Below are 18,512 nucleotides of genomic sequence, written 5' to 3' on the forward strand. Positions count from 1 at the left end.
TTTATTTATTTATTTATTTTTAAGGTAATCCTACTGAAGTATGCCCATTCTTCTTTTTTTAATTAATTTATTTTCCTTACAGATGTTTCTCCGTTTTCCCCCATTGACACCTTCCTCCCCCTCCGCCCCCACAGCAATGTTGTCTGTGTTCATTGGTTATTCATACATAAATATAAGTTATTTAGTTTATCTCTTCCTTCCCTGTGTCTCCCTCTTCTGAGGTTTGTCAGTCTGCACCCTACTTCTATATCTCTGGGTCTATTTTCTTTATCAGTTTTTTTTGTTCATTATATTCCACAAATAAGTGAGATCATGTGATATTTGTCTTTCTCAGACTGGCTTATTTTACTTAGCATAATACTCTCCAGATCCCTCCATGTAGTCTCAAAGGATAAGAGATCTCTCTTTCTTACTACTGCATAGTATTTCATTGTGTGTATGTACCACATCTTTTTTATCCATTCATCTACTGATGGACATTTGGGCTGTTTCCTGATGTTAGCTATTGTAAATAGTGTTGCTACGAATGGGGGTACATATATATATTTTTCTGATTGGTGATTCAGGCATCTTAGGTTATACTCTTAGAAGTAGTATCACTGGGTCAAATGGCAGATAAATTTTTGATTTTTTTGAGGAAACACCATATTGTTTTTCATAGTGGCAGCACCAGTCTGCATTTCCACCAGAGTGTACTTGAGTCTCCTTTTCCCCACATCCTTGTGGGCACTTGTTGTTTGATGATTTGTTGATGGCAGCCATTCTGATAGGTGTGAGGTGATACCTCATAGTCGTTTTAATTTGCATCCCTCTGATGGTTAGTGACTTTGAGCATTTTTTCATATGTCTCTTGGCCATTTGTATGTCCTGTTTGGAGAGATGTCTATTTAGATCCTCTGCCCACTCTTAATTGGACTATCTTTGTTGCTTTGGCTGAGTGGTATGAGTACTCTATATATTTTGGAGATCAACCGCTTATCTGATGTGTCATTGGCAACTATGCTCTCCCATATAGTGGGTTCCCTTTCCTTTTTGATGCTTGTTTCTTTTGCTGAGCACAAGCTTTTTAGTTTGATGTAGTCCCGTGCATTGTTTCCGTGCATTGTTTTTTTTCTTTGTTTCTCTTGCCTTAGGCATTGTATGTGAAAATTCTGCTGTGTGTGATGTCTGATATTTTGTTGCCTACATTTTCTTCTAGAATTTTTATGGGTTCATGAGTTCCATTTAAGTCTTTTATCCATTTTAAGTTTATTCTTGTGTATGGTGTAAGTTGGTGGTGTAGCTTCATTTTTTAATTTATATTTTTAACTGGAGATAATTCAGTCATTAATATCGAAATATAACTGACTTTCAACATACTCTGCTAAATGCAAGCTTTGCGATATTTAAGAAGTTCATTAAACATTTGGAGCTTTAGTGGTACATATACACAATGGAGTCCTATGCATCTGTAAGAAAGAAAGATTTCTTATCCTTTGAGACAACATGGAGGGACCTGGAAAATATTATCCTCAGCGAAACAAGCCAAGCAGAGAAAGACAAATATCACATGAGCTCACTTATTTCTGGAATATAATGAACATAACAGTCTGAGGAACGGGGTAGTCCCAGAGACGTGGAAGTGTGGTACAGACTGACAATCCCCAGAAGAGGGGGTAGTGGGGGAGAGAAACCACAAAACTTATATGGATGTATGCATGAACAATGGACATGGACAACAAAGCTGGGGATAGGGCAGGGAGGGAGCGGGAGGGGGGAATCAGTGGGGGGAAAAGGAGAAACATCTGTAACAAAAATTAATTAATTAAAAAAAAACACTTAGAGCTTTAGTTTCCAAGAGGTAATCCTTTTTTTTCTTTGCAGTACTATTACCATAATCAGGTATAATGCAACTAAAGTGCTTATTAACCCTGATTGCCCCTCATCTCCAGCACCACTACCTTCCTCCAAGCAGCACAGCCTTTTATGCAAACTAAGATACTCAGGAAATGGGAATATGAATGACCCTGTGGTTTTCTATCAGTAAGTTAACAGAAATATGTGAAGGGAAATCAAGAGAAACAAAGTTCTAGAGCTAGAAGAGGGGTTGAGACTAGACATATAGATCAGTAACATAGATGTGGTTGTTGAAGTCATGGGAAAGGATGATATCCCTAAGAGAAAATATAGAGAAAAGATTATTGGGCTAAAGGCAGAATAGTGAGTAATTAGAGACAAAAGAGAAGCCTGCTACAAAGGCTAAGAAAAATGGCCAAAATCAGAGAAAAGAACTCTAACCCAGGGTTTCTCATCGGTTTGAATGACATTTAAGGACAGATCATTCTTGGGCTATCATGAGCATTGTAGGATGTTTAGCAGTATCCCAACCCAGGCTAGTAGCACCCCACTTGCTCCTTTCCTAGTGTGTGTGTGCGTGTGTGTTTTGTTTTGTTTTTAATCTCAGTCAATGTCATGCCTTCAACCCAGTAGAAGACAAACCTCAGTGTCCTTTTTTTCTTTGATATTGCAGAATATTTTATTATTTCCCAAAGTAAAAGAAAGTAAATTTTTACAGTCTTTTTACATGGGTCTCTAAATCTTTGAGACTAAGGACTTTAAAAGTAAAAGTTGAAGTTGTTTTATAACTATACTTTTAGTAAATTAAGAGGAATATTTGCCTATTTAGTGAAATGACAGGAATTAAAAATTATATTAAATCCAGCGGGATTTGATTTATCATAAACATTTGACTTAAGGTGAAAACAGTCTCAACTTAGAGCTGCTGCCATCAACCTAGACTCTTTGTTTCAACTGGATTTGTTTATTTTACTTTTTAGTTCTGATAAAATACATACAGCAAAATGTACCACCTTAACCATTTAAGTGTGCCAATTAATAGTGTTAAGTATATCCCCAATATTGTACAAACATTCTCCAGAAAATTTTCATACACATTAAACATAACTTCCATTTTCCCCTCTCCTCAGCCCTTGGCTACTACCATTATCTTTATTCATATATTTGGTCATAGCAAGGTGGAAAACTAAAGCCTTTTACTTCTAGGTTTCAAAATAATGTTTCATTGGGGAACATTATTTTGAAACCTAGAAGTAAAAGGCTTTAGTTTTCCAAGTTAAGCTTTTTTCCCCCCAACATTGATGAATTAGTTGAGTGTAAATCATGAAACCAGAAGAGGGCACTGTTAGGTTAAAGAACCAGATTTGAAAATTGCGGTAGATCACAATTTCTTAATTGCACGTGCCCAAAGAGAGAACAAAGAGAAAACACAAAACTGAATTCACCTCTGGGTGATAGTAAACTGTTTTTAATTATTTTTTTAATTGAGAAGTTGGTTGATTCATTGTGATTTCTTTTAGAAATGAGCTTTCATCTCAAGGCCAAGAATTTTTCTCTTCTATGTGGAAATATAAAGAGCTTTTCTGTTAATTTTTTAATGTTGATGTTACTGCAGGAGTCTCACTTCCCCCTCCCCTTTGCCCACCTCTACCCTTCCCCACCTACCCATTCCATGACCTAAGTACACATCTAAGGACAAGAATCTTGGAGTTTCTGTAACATTATCATAAAATGAAAAATAAGGATGATTGGGAGGAAAAATATACTTATGATTTTTTGGTTTTATTTTAGGTTTTAATGAATTATTTAACTATAATTTTTAAAGAATTCTCTGAAGTATTTATACTTTCATACTTTGTGTTTTGTTTTGTTTTATTTTAACTTAACCATACAACTGGGCAAGATTTCCAGATAACACATTCTTTCTTCTCATTTTAAAACGTTTTTTTAAGGGCATCACAAAATTCCAATTTATAGACTTATGATAATTTTTGACATTATTTTTATTGTTGATACTATAACAGATATCCCCATGGCCCCCTTTTTTCATAGTTTAATGAGCAGTTTTGTTGTTATTTTTATTTTATTTCAATTTATCTTTATTGTTGAAAGTATTACAGATATCTGTCCCTCCTTTTTCCCCCCATTGACACCCTCCACTCCGCTTCCTCCACCCCCAACCCTGCCTTCAACACACTGTTGTCTGTGTCCACTGGTTATGCATATATGCATAAAAGTTCTTTGGTTTATCTCTTCCCGACCCCCACCATACCCTTTCCTCTGAGGTTTGTCAGTCTGTTCCCTACTTCCTTGTCTGAACCTATTTTGTTCATCAGCGTATTTTGTTCATTATATTCCACAGATAATTGAGAGCATATGATACTTGTCTTTCTCTGATTGGCTTATTTTACTTAGCATAATACTCTCCAGGTCCCTCTATGTCGTCTCAAAGGGTAAGAGATCTTCATTTGATATTTGTATATATTGTGAAATGATAACCACCATAAACATACTTAACATATGGTTACATCTATCACCATACATAGTTACATATTTTGTTTCTTATGATGAGAACTTCTAAGATTTACTGTTTTAGCAATCTTCAGATATGCAGTACAGGATTATTAGCTATAGTTGCCATGTTGTACATTACATCCCCATGACTTATTTGCTTTATAACTGGAAGTTTGTACCTTTTGACTCCCTTCACCCATTTTGTCCACCGATAACCCTCAGCCTCTGGCAACCAATCTATTTTCTGTATGTATAAACTTGTTTTGTTTTTGTTTTAGATTACACATATAAGTGAGCTTATATGGTATTTGTTTTTCTCTGTCTGACTTATTTTGCCTAACCTAATGCATTTGAATCCATCCATATTGTTACAAATGGCAATATTTCATTTTTAGTGGCTAATAATATACATATAGGGCCACTCATTTGTCCATGGATACTTAAGTTGTTTCTATATCTAGCTATTGTAAATAATGCTGCAGTAAACATGGGGATGCATGTATCTTTTCAAGTTAGTGGTTTTTTTTCCTTTCTTCAATAGATACCTAGAAGTGGAATTGCTGGAACATATAGTAGTTGCATTTTTAATTTTTTTTTTAAGTTATAGTAGTAGATTTTTTAAATTTATTTTATATTGATTAATTTCTGTTACAGATGATTCTCATTTTTCCCCCACTAATTCCCCTCTCCCCCTCCCCTCCCTACCCCTTCCCCAGATTGTTGTCCATGTCCGCTGTTCATGCATATATGCATATAAGTTCTGTGGTTCATCCCTGCCCCACCTCCCCACTCCTCAGGGGATTGTCAGTCTGTACCCCGTTTCTGCGTCTCTGGGACTACCCCATTCCTCAAACTGTTATGTTCATTATATTCCACAAATAAGTGAGATCATATGAAATTTGTCTTTCTCTGTTTGGCTTGCTTCACTTAGGATGATACTTTCCAGGTCCCTCCAAGTCGTCTCAAAGGATAAGAGATCTTTCTTTCTTACCGCTGCGTAGTACTCCATTGTGTATATGTACCACAGCTTTTTGATCCATTCGTCTACTGATGGGCACTTGGGCTGTTTCCAGATCTTAGCGATTGTCAATAGTGCTGCTACAAAGATGGGGGTACATATATTCTCTCTCATTGGTGTTTTATGCTTCTTAGGGTATATTCCTAGAAGTGGGATCACTGGGTCAAATGGAAGATCAAATTTTAATTTGCTGTGGTGACACCATATTGTTTTCCATAGTGGCTGCACCAGTCTGCATTCCCACCAGCAGTGCACTAGAGTCCCCTTTTCTCCACACCCTCGCCAACACTTCTTGTTTGATTTGTTGATGGCAGCCATTCTGACAGGTGTGAGGTGATACCTCATTGTTGTTTTGATTTGCATCTCTCTGATGATTAGTGATGATGAGCATTTCTTCATATGTTTCTTAGCCATTTGTATGTCCTGTTTGGAGAGGTGTCTATTTAGTTCCTCTGCCCATTTTTTAATTGGATTCTTTGTCTTCCTTTTGTGGAGTTGTATGAGCACTCTATATGTATTGGAAATTAACCCCTTATCTGATATATCATTGGCAATTATGCTCTCCCATACAGTGGGTAGCCTTTCCATTTTGATGATTGTATCTTTCGCTGTGCAGAAGATTTTGAGTTTGATGTAGTCCCATGTGTTCATTTTCTCCTTTGTTTCTATTGCCTTAGGTGATGTGTCAGTAAAAATTCTGCTGCGTATGATGTCTGAGATTTTGTTGCCCACAGTCTCCTCGAGGATTTTTATGGATTCATGAGTTACATTTAAGTCTTTTATCCATTTTGAATTTATTTTGGTGTAGGGTGTAAGTTGATGGTCTAGTTTCATTTTTCTGCAAGTAGCTGTCCAATTTTCCCAGCACCATTTATTAAAGAGGCTGTCCTTACTCCACTTTATGCTTTTGCCACCTTTGTCAAATATTAATTGAGCATATTGCCTTGAGTCCATTTTTGGGTTCTCTATTCTGTTCCACTGGTCTATATACCTGTTCTTGTGCCAGTACCAGGCTGTTTTGATTATAGTGGCTTTGTAGTATAACCTGAAATCTGGCATTGTGATCCCTCCAACTTTGTTCTTCCTTTCCAAGATTGCTGTGGCTATTCGAGGCCTTTTTTGGTTCCATATGAACTTTTGAAGTAATTGTTCTAATTCTGTGAAGTATGCCGTTGGTATTTTGATGGGGATTGTGTTGAATCTATACATTGCTTTGGGTACTATGGACATTTTAATTATGTTAATTCTCCCAATCCATGAACAGGGTATGTGCTTCCACTTTTTTATATCTTGCTCTATTTCTTTTTTCAAACACCTGTAGTTTTCTGCGAATAGGTCCTTTATTTCTTTGGTTAAGTTTATTCCTAGGTATCTTAATTTTTTTGCCACAATGCTAAATGGGATTGTTTGCTTAGTTTCTCTTTCTGTGAGTTCATCATTGGTGTATAAGAATGCCATCGATTTCTTGACGTTAATTTTGTATCCTGCTACTTTGCCAAATTCATTTATTAAGTCTAGTAAACTTTTGGTGGAGTCTTTGGGGTTTTCTATGTACAGTATCATGTCATCTGCAAATAATGACAATTTCACTTCCTCCTTTCCAATTTGGATCCCTTTTATTTTTTCTTCCTGTCTGATTGCTGTGGCTAAGACTTCCAGTACTATGTTAAACAGGAGTGGTGAAAGTGGGCATCCTTGCCTTGTTCCTGTTCTTAAGGGAAATGCTTTTAGTTTCTGCCCATTGAGTATGATGTTGGCTGTAGGTCTTTCATATATGGCCTTTATTATGTCTAGATATGATCCCTCTATTCCCACACTGATGAGCGTTTTTATCAGAAATGGATGCTGGATTTTGTCGAAGGCTTTTTCAGCATCTATTGATACTATCATGTGGTTTTTATTCTTCATTTTATTTATGTGGAGTATCACATTTATGGATTTGCGAATATTGTACAAGCCTTGCATCCCTGGGATGAATCCCACTTGGTCATGGTGGATAATTTTTTTGGTGTATTGCTGGATTCGATTTGCTAGAATTTTGTTCAGGATTTAGCATCTATGTTCATCAGGGATATTGGCCTGTAGTTTTCTTTCTTTGTAGTGTCTTTTTCTGGTTTTGGAATTAGAATTATGCTGGTTTCATAAAACGAGTTTGGAAGTCTTCCTTCTTCTTGAATTTTTTGAAATAGTTTGAGGAGAATGGGTATTAGTTCTTCTTTGAATGTTCGGTAAAACTCCCCCATGAAGCCATCTGGGCCTGGGCTTTTGTTTGCTGGAAGAGTCTTGATTACATCTTCAATTTCTTCTTTTGTTATTGTTCTGTTCAAGTTTTCAATCTCTTCCTGGTCCAGTTTTGGGAGACTATGTGTTTCTAGAAATTTGTCCATTTCGCTTAGATTTTCGAATTTGTTGCCGCATAATTGTTCATAGTATTTGTTAACGATCTTTTGTATTTCTGTGGTGTCAGTTGTTATCTCTCCTCTTTCATTTCTGATTTTATGTATTTGGGTTCTCTCTCTTTGTTTCTTGGTGAGTCTAGCTAAGGGTCCATCAATCTTGTTTATCTTTTCGAAAAACCAGCTCTTTGTTTTATTGATCCTCTGAATTGTTTTTTTGGTCTCTATGTCGTTTATTTCTGCTCTGATCCTTACTATTTCCTTCCTTCTGCTTGCTCTGGGGTTTTCTTTTTGTTTACTCTCTAGTTCTTTAAGTTGTGAGGTTAGGTAGTCTATTAGAGATTTTTCTTCTTTTTTGAGGTAGGCCTGTAGTGCTATGAACTTCCCTCTCAGAACAGCTTTCGCTGCCTCCCATAGATTTTGTGTTGTTGTGTCTTCATTGTCATTGGTTTCCAGGATTTTTTTGATTTCTTTCTTGATCTCCTCGGTGACCTATTCATTGTTTAATAACATTCTATTTAGCTTCCATGTTTTCAAATGTCTTTGTATGTTCTTCTTGCAATTGATTTCTAGTTTCATACCATTGTGGTCTGAGAAGATGCTTGATATAATTTCAATCTTCTTGAACTTGTAGAGACTTAGTTTGTGTCCTAACATGTGGTCTATCTTTGAGAATGTTCCATGTGCACTTGAGAAGAATGTGAATTCTGTAGTTTTGGGGTGTAGTTCTCTGTAGAAATCTATTAAATCCATTTGGTCTAGTGCTTCATTTAGAGTCTCTGTTTCCTTGCTAATTTTTTGTCTAGAGGATCTATCCAGTGATGTGAGGGGGGTGTTGAAGTCCCCTGCTATGATTGTATTGCTATCGATTTCTCCTTTGAAGTCCTCCAATAGTTTTTTAATATATTTTGGTGCTCCGATATTGGGTGCATATATATTTATCAAGGTTATATCTTCCTGTTGGATAGATCCTTTCAATATTACGTAGTGGCCTTCTTTGTCTCTAGTTATGGCCTTCAATCTGAAGTCTATTTTATCAGATATAAGTATTGCTACCCCAGCTTTTTTTTCTTTTCCATTTGCTGGAAAGATTTTTTTCCATCCCTTCACTTTCAATCTATGTGAGTCTTTTGTTGTGAGGTGGGTCTCTTGTAAACAACAGATAGATGAGTCATGCTTTCTTATCCAATCAGCTACTTTTTATGGGAGCATTCAGTCCATTTACATTTAAGGTGGTTATTGATATGTACTTATTTATTGCCATTTTTGTTTAGTGTGGTTCTATTTTCCGTCCCATTTCTCCTGGTAATTACAGCAGTCCTTTTAACATTTCTTGCAGTGATGGTTTGGTGCTAATGTATTCCCTTCGCCTTTTTTTTGTCTGAAAAGCTCTTTATTTGACCTTCTATTTTGAATGATAGCCTTGCTGGGTAGAGTAGTCTTGGATTCAGATTCTTGTTTTTCATGACCTTTATTACTTCATGCCATTCCCTTCTAGCCTGTATTGTTTCTTGTGAAAAGTCAGCTGAGAGCCTTATGGGGTTTCCTTTGTAGGTAACCTGTTGCTTCTCTCTTGCTGCTTTTAGGATTCTCTCTTTGTCTTTAATTTTTGGCAGTTTGATTACTATGTGTCTTGGTGTGGGCCTGTTTGGGTTCTTCTTACTTGGGGCTCTCTGAGGTTCTTGAACTTGAATGCCTTCTTCCTTCACCAAATTAGGGAAGTTTTTTGTCACTATTTCTTTGAATATATTCTCTAGCCCTCGCTTACTTTCTTCTTCTTCAGGGACTCCTATGATGCGAATATTATTCCGTTTCCATTATCCCACAGTTCTCTTAAGCTCTCTTCCTGTTTTTTAATAGTTTTTTCCTTTTGGTTTTCTGATTCGTTGATTTCTTCTAGCCTGTCTTCTAATTCACTGATCCGGTCCTCAGCTTCCCCTACTCTGCTTTTTGGACCTTCCAGTGTGTTTTTCATTTCTGATATGTCATTCTTCATTTCCTCCTGTTGGTTTTTCATTTCCAGCTGGTTTATTTTCAACATTTCTATGTCTTTACTCATGTTGCTCATGTCCTTACACATGCTGTTGAGCTTCCGGAACATCATGGCTCTAAATTCTAGTTCTGTTATCTTGCTTAACTGCACCTCATTTATTTCATGTTCCGTAGAGGTCTCTTGTTCTTTCATTTGGCTTTTGTTTCTGTTTCTCACCATTTTGGTTATCACAGTGGGCTTTGGAATCTGCCAAGTTTTCCCAATGGGTGTTGGTGTTCTGCTGTTTGTGGCACCCTCTCCTGGGTTTGGATGCACTAGGGAGGACCCACTTTAAACACCACCGTCAAGTCTTAGCTTTTCTGGTTAGTGTTGCACGCCCCCGGGAATGGTAGTTATTCTCTAGGTTTTTTTTTTTTTTTGCCTGGAGGCTATTAGTAGAGGTCACCTCCAGACCCTTGGTTTCTGAGTTGCCTGGAAAACTCCCTCAGGTGCTCAGTGTATGAGGATTTCCTGAGAATGAGGCAGGTGTTCCTTGTTAATGGGCCTCAATTAGCATTTCAGTGGCCGCCAGGTGGGGTTGAATCTCTGAGGGAGGGGCCACCGCCTCTCCCCAGGGCCCTGAGAAAAAGTAAAATTACCACAGTCCTGCGTGGCTGCACTCAGTGAAAGCTCTTAGCACCCTCCAAAACCCGAGTGTCCCCACACAGTTCCAGTCCAGTCTGCCTTCCCTCCGCCGGAGCCCAAGGTGAGTGGCTGCTGCCAATTTAGCCTCTGTCCGGACTCTGCGTCCTGGAGCCACCTGGGACTTTTAACCTGAGGGCGCTGCTTCCAGCCAAGGGTGGCTGCGGCTGTGGCTGTGGCACCAGCTGAGGGGGTTGCACTCAGCAGAAGCCCCAGGACTGAGCCGCGGTAGCGGGACTCTGCAGAGGTGGCAGTAGCGTCTACCACAGTCCCCTGGTCCACGCGAGTGTGCGCGGCGCCCGCCGAGGGCTTAGCACGCAGAGTTCGCAGGACTCAGTCTTCGTAGCAGAATCCCGCCGAGTCCCCTGGTCTCCGGGAGTCTGTGCAGCTCCAGCCGAGAGCTTAGCAGGCTACAGCGTTCCCAGGACCCATGCAGGGTGGCAAGGGAGGCGGTAGGAGTAACTTCCCGCCGAATTCCCTGGTCCTGCTGTGTCCCCTGGTGCCCGCGAGTCTGTGGGCCTCAGCCGAGAGCTTAGCAGGCTACAGAGTTCCCAGGGCCCATGCAGGGTGGGAAGGGAGGCGGTAGGTGCATTTTTACTTTTTGAAGGAACCTTGATAGTAGTCATCTTAATGTGTGTGAGATGGTGTCTTATTGCGGCTTGGATCTGCATATCCCTAAAGACTAATGATGTTGAGTATGTTTTCATGTGCTTATTCAATATTGATCTGTCTTCTTTGGAGAATGTCTCTTCAAATCTTTGCCCACGTAAAAAATTTTATCTTTATTTATTGCATTTTAAGTGTTCTTCATATACTCTGGATATCAGACTCTGATCAGTTGTGTGATTTGCAAATCTTTTCTATTCTGTGGGTTCCTACCACTTTTGTGATAATGTCCTTTCATCCATGAAAGTTTATAATTTAGATGAATTTCAGTTTATTTTTATTGTTGTTTGTGCTTTCCATATTATATCTGTGAATCCATTATCAAATCCAAGTCATGAAAACGTGCTCTCTTTTCTTATGAGTTTTATAGTTTTTGCCTTTATATTTCGGTCTCTGATCCATTTCGGGTTAATTATAATATATGGTAGAAAGTAGGGATCCAACTTCATATTTTTTAATTTTGTATTAAGTAATATTGCTTAATAACATTATATAAATTTCAGATATACAACATTATAACTTGAAATCTATATACTCTATTGCATGCTCACCACCAAAAGTCTAGTTTCCATCATTTATCATATATTTCCCTCCTTTTACGTATTTCGTTTTCCCCTCATTCACCTTCCCTTCTGGTAACTGTCATTCTGTTGCCTACATCTATGAGTTTGTTTTCTTATATTTGTTAGTGTGTTATATTTTTTTGTTTTATATTCCATATATAAACACATACTATATGATTTTTTACCTTTCCATCTGACTTATTTCACTTAGCATAGTACCCTCAAGATCCATTCATGTTGCCACAAATGGCAATATTTTATTGATTTTATGGATTAATAGTATTGCATGGTATGTATATACCACATATTCTTTATCCATTAATCCCTTGATGGACACAGGTTTTTTCCATGTCTTGACCTTTGTAAATAATGCTGCAGTGAACATAGGGGTACAAATGTTTTTTTGAGTTAGTGTCTTCATTTCCTTTTGATAAATACCCAGAAGTTGAATTGTTGGATCATAAGGTAATTTTATTTTTAATATTTTGAGGAACCTCCATACTATTTTCCATAGTGGCTACATTTTTTTCTGAAGTTTCATTTTTAGTATATAGGGAAGCAGTGGATTTTTGTACATTTAATTTGTATCCTGCAAACTTACTGTAGTTGTTTATTGTTTCTAATACTTTTGGGTGGAATCTTTAGGGTTTTCAATGTACAGAATTATGTCATTTGCAAAAAAAAATGACACATACTTCAGCATTCCCAATTTGGATAACTTTCATTTATTTATTTTACCTGATTGCTCTGGCAAGGACTTCCAGTACTGTTGAATAAGAATGATGACAATGGGCATTCTTGTTTTGTTCCTGGCATTAGAAGGAAAGCTTTCAGTTTTTTAACATTGAGTATGATATTGGTTGAGGGTTGCCATATATAGCTTTTATTATGTTGAGGTACTTTCCTTCCATACCCATTTTATTAGGTGTTTTAATCATAAATGGATGTTGTATCTTATCAAATGCTTTTTCTGCATCTATTCACAACATCATATGATTTTTATCATTTGTTTTGCTAATGTGCTGTATTATATTGACTGATTTGCATATGTTGAGCCACCCTTGTGCCCCTGGAATAAACCCACCATAGAGTGATGTATTATGTTTTAATGTATTGTTGTATTCAATTTGCTAGTATTTTGTTTAGGATTTTTGCATCTGGATTCATCAGAGATATTGGTCTGTAGTTTTCTTTTTTGTGTTAGTCTTGCCAGGTATTGATATCAGGGTTATATTGGCCTCATAAAATGTGTTGTGAAGTTTTGCTGCTTCTTCAATTTTAGGGGAAGAGTTTGAGAGGATAGCTCTCAAATCTTGTTTGAATGTTTGGTAGTATTGAATAGTGAAGACATCTGGTCCTGGATTTATTTTAGGGAGGGTTTTGATGGTTGTTTTTATTTCTTCACTGTTCATTGGTCAATTTAGATTTTCAAATTCTTCATGATTTAGTCTAGGAAGGTTATATATTTCTAGGAACTTATTCATTTCTTCTAGGTTATTGAATTTGGTAGCATAAAGTCTTTCATAGTATTCTAGTATGATCCTTTGTATATCTGTGATGTCTGGAGTAATGTCTTCTCTTTCATTTCTGATTTTGTTTATATCTCTTTCTATTTACTTTATCACCCATTTTTTCTTTAGATGAATATTGTTTAATTTCCACATATTTATGGGTTTCTTTTCTGCTTTCCTTTTGCAGTTGATTTCTAATTTCCAATAATTGTGGTCAATAAATGTGGCTGGTATGACTTCAGTCTTTTTAAATGTGTTATGGATAGTTTTGTGACCCAACATATGGTCTATCCTTGAGAATGTTCCATGTGCACTAGAGAAGAATGTATAATCTGGTGTTCTAGAATGAAAGGCTCTGTAAATGTTGATTATATCCTTCTGGTAAAATGTGCAATTTAAGGCCAACATTTCACTACTGATTTTCTATTCTGGATGATTTATAAAGAGAATATTCCTGGTTTTAGTTTTCTTTTCTTTTCTTTTTAATATTTTTATTTTATTGTTGAATGTATTACACATTTCCTTCCTTTTTTTCTGCCATTGACCTCCTCCTCCCTGCTCCCACCCTCTTCCTGCCTTCTCCACACCTTTGTCTCTGTCCACTGGTTATGCAAATAAGCATATAAGTTCTTTGGTTTATCTCTTCCCACCTGCCACAGCCCTTCCCTCTGAGGTTTGTCAATATGTTCCTTACATCCATGTCTCTGGAACTATTTTGATTGTAAGCCTATTTTATTCATTATATTCCACAAATAAGTGAGATCATGTGCTATTTGTCTTTCCCTGACTGGTTTACTTTGCTCAGCATAATACTCTTCAGGTAACTCCATGTCATCTCAAGGAGTAAGAAATCTTTCTTTCTTACAGCTGCATAGTACTCCATTGTGTATATGTACCACTGCTTTTTTATCCATTTGTCTACTGATAGACATTTGGGCTGTTCTCAGATCTTAGCTATAGTAAATAGTGCTGCTACAAACATGGGGGTACATATATACTTTCTGATTGATGTTTCAGACTTCTTAGGGTATATTCCTAGAAGTGGGATCACTGGGTCAAAGGGATGTTCAATTTTTAATTTTTTGAGGTAACACCATATTGTTTTCCATAGTGGCTGCACCAGTCTACATTCCCACCAGTAGTGTACTAGAGTCCCCTTTTCTCCACACACTCGGCATCACTTGTGGTTTGATGACTTGATGATGGCAGCCATTCTGACAGGTGTGAGGTGATACCTCATTGTGGATTTAATTTGCATCTCACTGATGATTCGTGATGTTGAGCATTTCTTCATATATCTCTTGGCCATTTGTATGTCCTGTTTGGAGAGGTGTCTATTTAGTTCCTCTGCCCATTTTTTAATTGGGTTCTTTGTCTTCCTTTTGTTGAGTTGTATGAGCACTCCATATATATTGGAAATTAATCCCCTATCTGATATATCATTGGCAATTATGCTCTTCCATACAGTGGATTGCCTTTCTATTTTGATGATTGTAACTTTTGCTGTGCAGAAGCTTTTGAGTTTGATGTAGTCCCATGTGTTCATTTTCTCCTTTGTTTCTGTTGCCTTAGGTGATGAATCAGTAATAATTCTGCTACGTATGATGTCTGAAATTTTGTTGCCTACCATTTCTTCTAGGATTTTTATGGATTCATGAGTCACATTCAAAATGTTTATCCATTTTGAGTTTATTCTTGTGTATGGTGTAAGTGATGGTCTAGTTTTATTTTTTTGCATATAGCTTTCCAATTTTCCCAACACCATGTATTAAAAGGGCTGTCTTTACTCCACTGGATGCTCTTGCCCCCTTTGTCAAATATTAATTGAGCATATTGCCTTGGGTCCATTTCTGGGTTCTGTATTCTGTTCCAATGATCTATCTGCCTGTTCTTGTGCCAGTACCAGGTTGTTTTTATTACAGTGGTTTTGTAGTATAATCTGAAATCTGGTAATGTGATCCCTCTGACTTTGTTCTTCTTTTTCAAGATTTCTCTGGCTTTTTTTTTTGTTTGTTTGTTTCATATGAACTTTAAAAGTATTTGTTCTAGTTCTGTTAATTATGTCGTTGCTATTTTCATGGGGATTGCATTGAATCTATAGATTGCTTTGGGTAGTATGCACATTTTAATGATGTGAATTCTCCCAGTGCATGAACAAGGTAAGTGCCTCCACTTTTTTATATCTTCCATTATTTCTTTTTTCAATGACCTGTAGTTTTCTGCGAATAAGTCCTTTATTTCTTTGGTTAAGTTTATTCCTAGGTATCTTAATTTTTTTGCTGCGATGGTAAATGGGATTGTTTTTTTCAGTTTCTCTCTCTGTGAGTTCATCAATGGTGTGTAAGAATGCCATCAAGCCCTGGCCGGTTTGGTTCAGCGGTCAGAGCGTCACCCTGCGGTCCTGAGAGACCTGGGTTCGGTTCCCGCTAAGAGCGCGTACCTCGGTTGCAGTTTGTCCCCGGCCCTGGTTGGTCGTGCGGGTGGCAGCCACTCGATGGGTCCCTTTCACATCGATGTTTCTCTCTCTCTCTCTGTTCCTCTCTCTCTCCCTCCCACTCTACCTGAATAAAAAATGGAAAATTAAAAAAAAAAAAAAAAAAAGAATGCCATCAATTTCTTGATGTTAATTTTGTATCCTGCTACTTTGCCAAATTCATTTATTAAGTCTAGTAAATTTTTGATGGAGTCTTTGGGGTTTTCTACGTATAGTATCATGTCCTCTGCGAATAATGACAGTTTCACTTCCTCCTTTCCAATTTGGATCCCTTTTATTTTTTCTTCTTTTCTAATTGCTGTGGCTAAGACTTCCAGTACTATGTTAAATAAGAGTGGTGAAAGTGGGTATCCTTCTTTTGTTTGTGTTCTTAATGGAAATGCTTTTAGTTTTTGCCCATTGAGTAGAGTATGATGTTCACTGTAGGTCTTTTATATGTGGCCTTTATTATGTCGAGATATAATCTCTCTAGTCCCACATTGCTGAGCATTTTTATCAGAAATGGGTTCTGGATTTTGTTGAATGCTTTTTCAGCATATATTGATATGATCATATGATTTTTATCTTTCATTTTGTTTATGTAGTGTGTCACATTTATTGATTTGCGAATATTGTACCATTCTTGCATGCCTGGGATGAAACCCACTTGGTCATGATGAATAATTTTTTTGATGTATTGCCGGATCCGATCGGCTAGTATTTTGTTCAGGATTTTGGCATCTGTGTTCATCGGGGATATTGGCCTGTAGTTTTCTTTCTTTGTAGTGTCTTTATCCGGTTTTGGAATAGAATTATGCTGGCCTCATAAAATGAGTTTGAAAGTGTTCTGTCTTCTTTGATTTATTGGAATAGTTTGAGGAGAATGGGTATTAGATCTTTGAATGTTCTGTAAAACTCTCTCGTGAAACCATCTGTGCCTGGGCTTCTGTTTGCTGGGAGTTTCTTGAATACATCTTCAATTTCCTTTGTTGTTATTGGTCTGTTCAAATTTGTTATCTCTTTCTGGTTTAGTTTTTGAGGCTGTGTGTTTCTAGAAATTTGTCCATTTCTCTTAGATTGTCCAATTTGTTGATGTACAAGTGTTCATAGTATGTTTCGATGATCCTTTGTATTTCTGTGGTGTCAGCTGTTACTTCTCTTTCATTTCTGATTTTGTTTATTTGGTTCCTCTCTTTTTGTTTCATAGTGAGTCTAGCTAAAGGTCCATCAATCTTGTTTATCTTTTCAAAGAACCAGCTTTTTGTTTCATTGATCTTTTGAATTGTTTTTTTTTTTTTTTTTTTTTTTAGTCTCTATGTCGTTTATTTCTGCTTTAACCTTTACTATTTCCTTCCTTCTATTAGGTCTGGGTTTTTCTTTTTGTTTACTTTCTAGTTTATTAAGTTGTAGGGTTAGAAAGTCAATTCAGAATTTTTCTTGTTGCTTGAGGTAGGCCTGTAGTTCTCTTTACTTTTCTCTCTGGACTGCTTTCGCTGTGTCCCATAGATTTTGTGTTGTGTGTTTGTTTTCATTGGTTTCGAGGAAGTTTTTTTACTTCTTCCTTGATCTGGTTAGTAACCCATTTGTTGTTTAATAGCATGCTATTTAACTTCCAAGTGTTTGAATGTTTTTGTGTGGTTTTACTGTAATTGAGTTCTAGTTTCATGTCACTGTCATCTGAGAAGATGCTTGATATGATTTCAATTTTCTTGAATTTGTAGAGACTTGCTTTGTGTCCTAACATGTGGTCTATCATTGCGAATGACCCATGTTCACTTGAGAAGAATGTGAGTTCTGCAGCTTTAGGGTGAAATGATCTGTAAATATCAATTAAGTCCAACTGATCTAGTTTGTCTTGTAAGGACTCTATGTCTTTGTTAATTTTTTGTCTAGAAGATCTATCCAGTCGTATCGGTGGTGTGTTAAAGTCACCCACTATGATCTTGTTGCTATTGATCTTTCCCTTGAAGTCCTCCAAAAGTTTTTAAATACATTTTAGTGGTCCTGTATTTGGTACATATATGTTTACCAGGGTTATATCCTCTTGTTGCATTGCTCCTTTTAATATTATATAGTGACCTTCTCTGTCTCTTATTATGGCCCTTGTTTTGAAGTCTATCTTGTCAGATATGAATATGTCTACACCACCTTTTTTAAAATTTTTATTTGCTTGGAAAATTTTTGTCCATCCCTTTACTTTTACTTTGTGTGAGGCTTTTGTTGTGAGTTCTGTCTCTTGTAGACAGCATATATATGGGCTCTGTTTTCTTATCCAATCAGCTACCCTATGTCTTTTGATTGTAGCATTTAAGCCATTTACATTTAAGGTTATTATTGATAGTTATTAGTTGCCACTTTAATTTTATGCCTGTACTCTTCTCTCTCCCTCTCTCTCTCTCTCTCTCTCTCTCTCTCTCTCTCTCTCTTTCTTCTTCTTCTTCTTCTTCTTCTTCTTCTTCTTCTTCTTCTTCTTCTTCTTCTTCAACAGTTCCTTCAGCATTTCTTGCAGTGCTGGTTTGGTGGTGGTAAATTTCTATAGCTTTTTTTTTTTTTTTTATGTGTGAAGCCGTTCAATTTGCCTTCAATTTTGAATGATAGCCTTGCTGGATAGAGTAGACTTGGATTCAGACCCTTGCCTTGCATTACTTTGTACACTTCATGCCACTCCCTTCTGGCCTGCATCGTTTCTGTTGAGAAATCAACTGACAGTCTAATGGGAGCTCCCTTGTAGGTAACTTTCTGTCTCTCTCTTGCTTCCTTTAAGATTCTTTCTTTGTCTTTAATGTTTGCCATTTTTATTATGATGTATCTAGCTGTGGGTCTTCTGTAGTTCATCTTGCTTGGGATTCTCTGTGTTTCCT

This window comes from Molossus molossus, unplaced genomic scaffold (genome assembly GCF_014108415.1).
Source record: "Molossus molossus isolate mMolMol1 unplaced genomic scaffold, mMolMol1.p scaffold_m16_p_2, whole genome shotgun sequence".
NCBI lineage: Eukaryota > Metazoa > Chordata > Mammalia > Chiroptera > Molossidae > Molossus > Molossus molossus.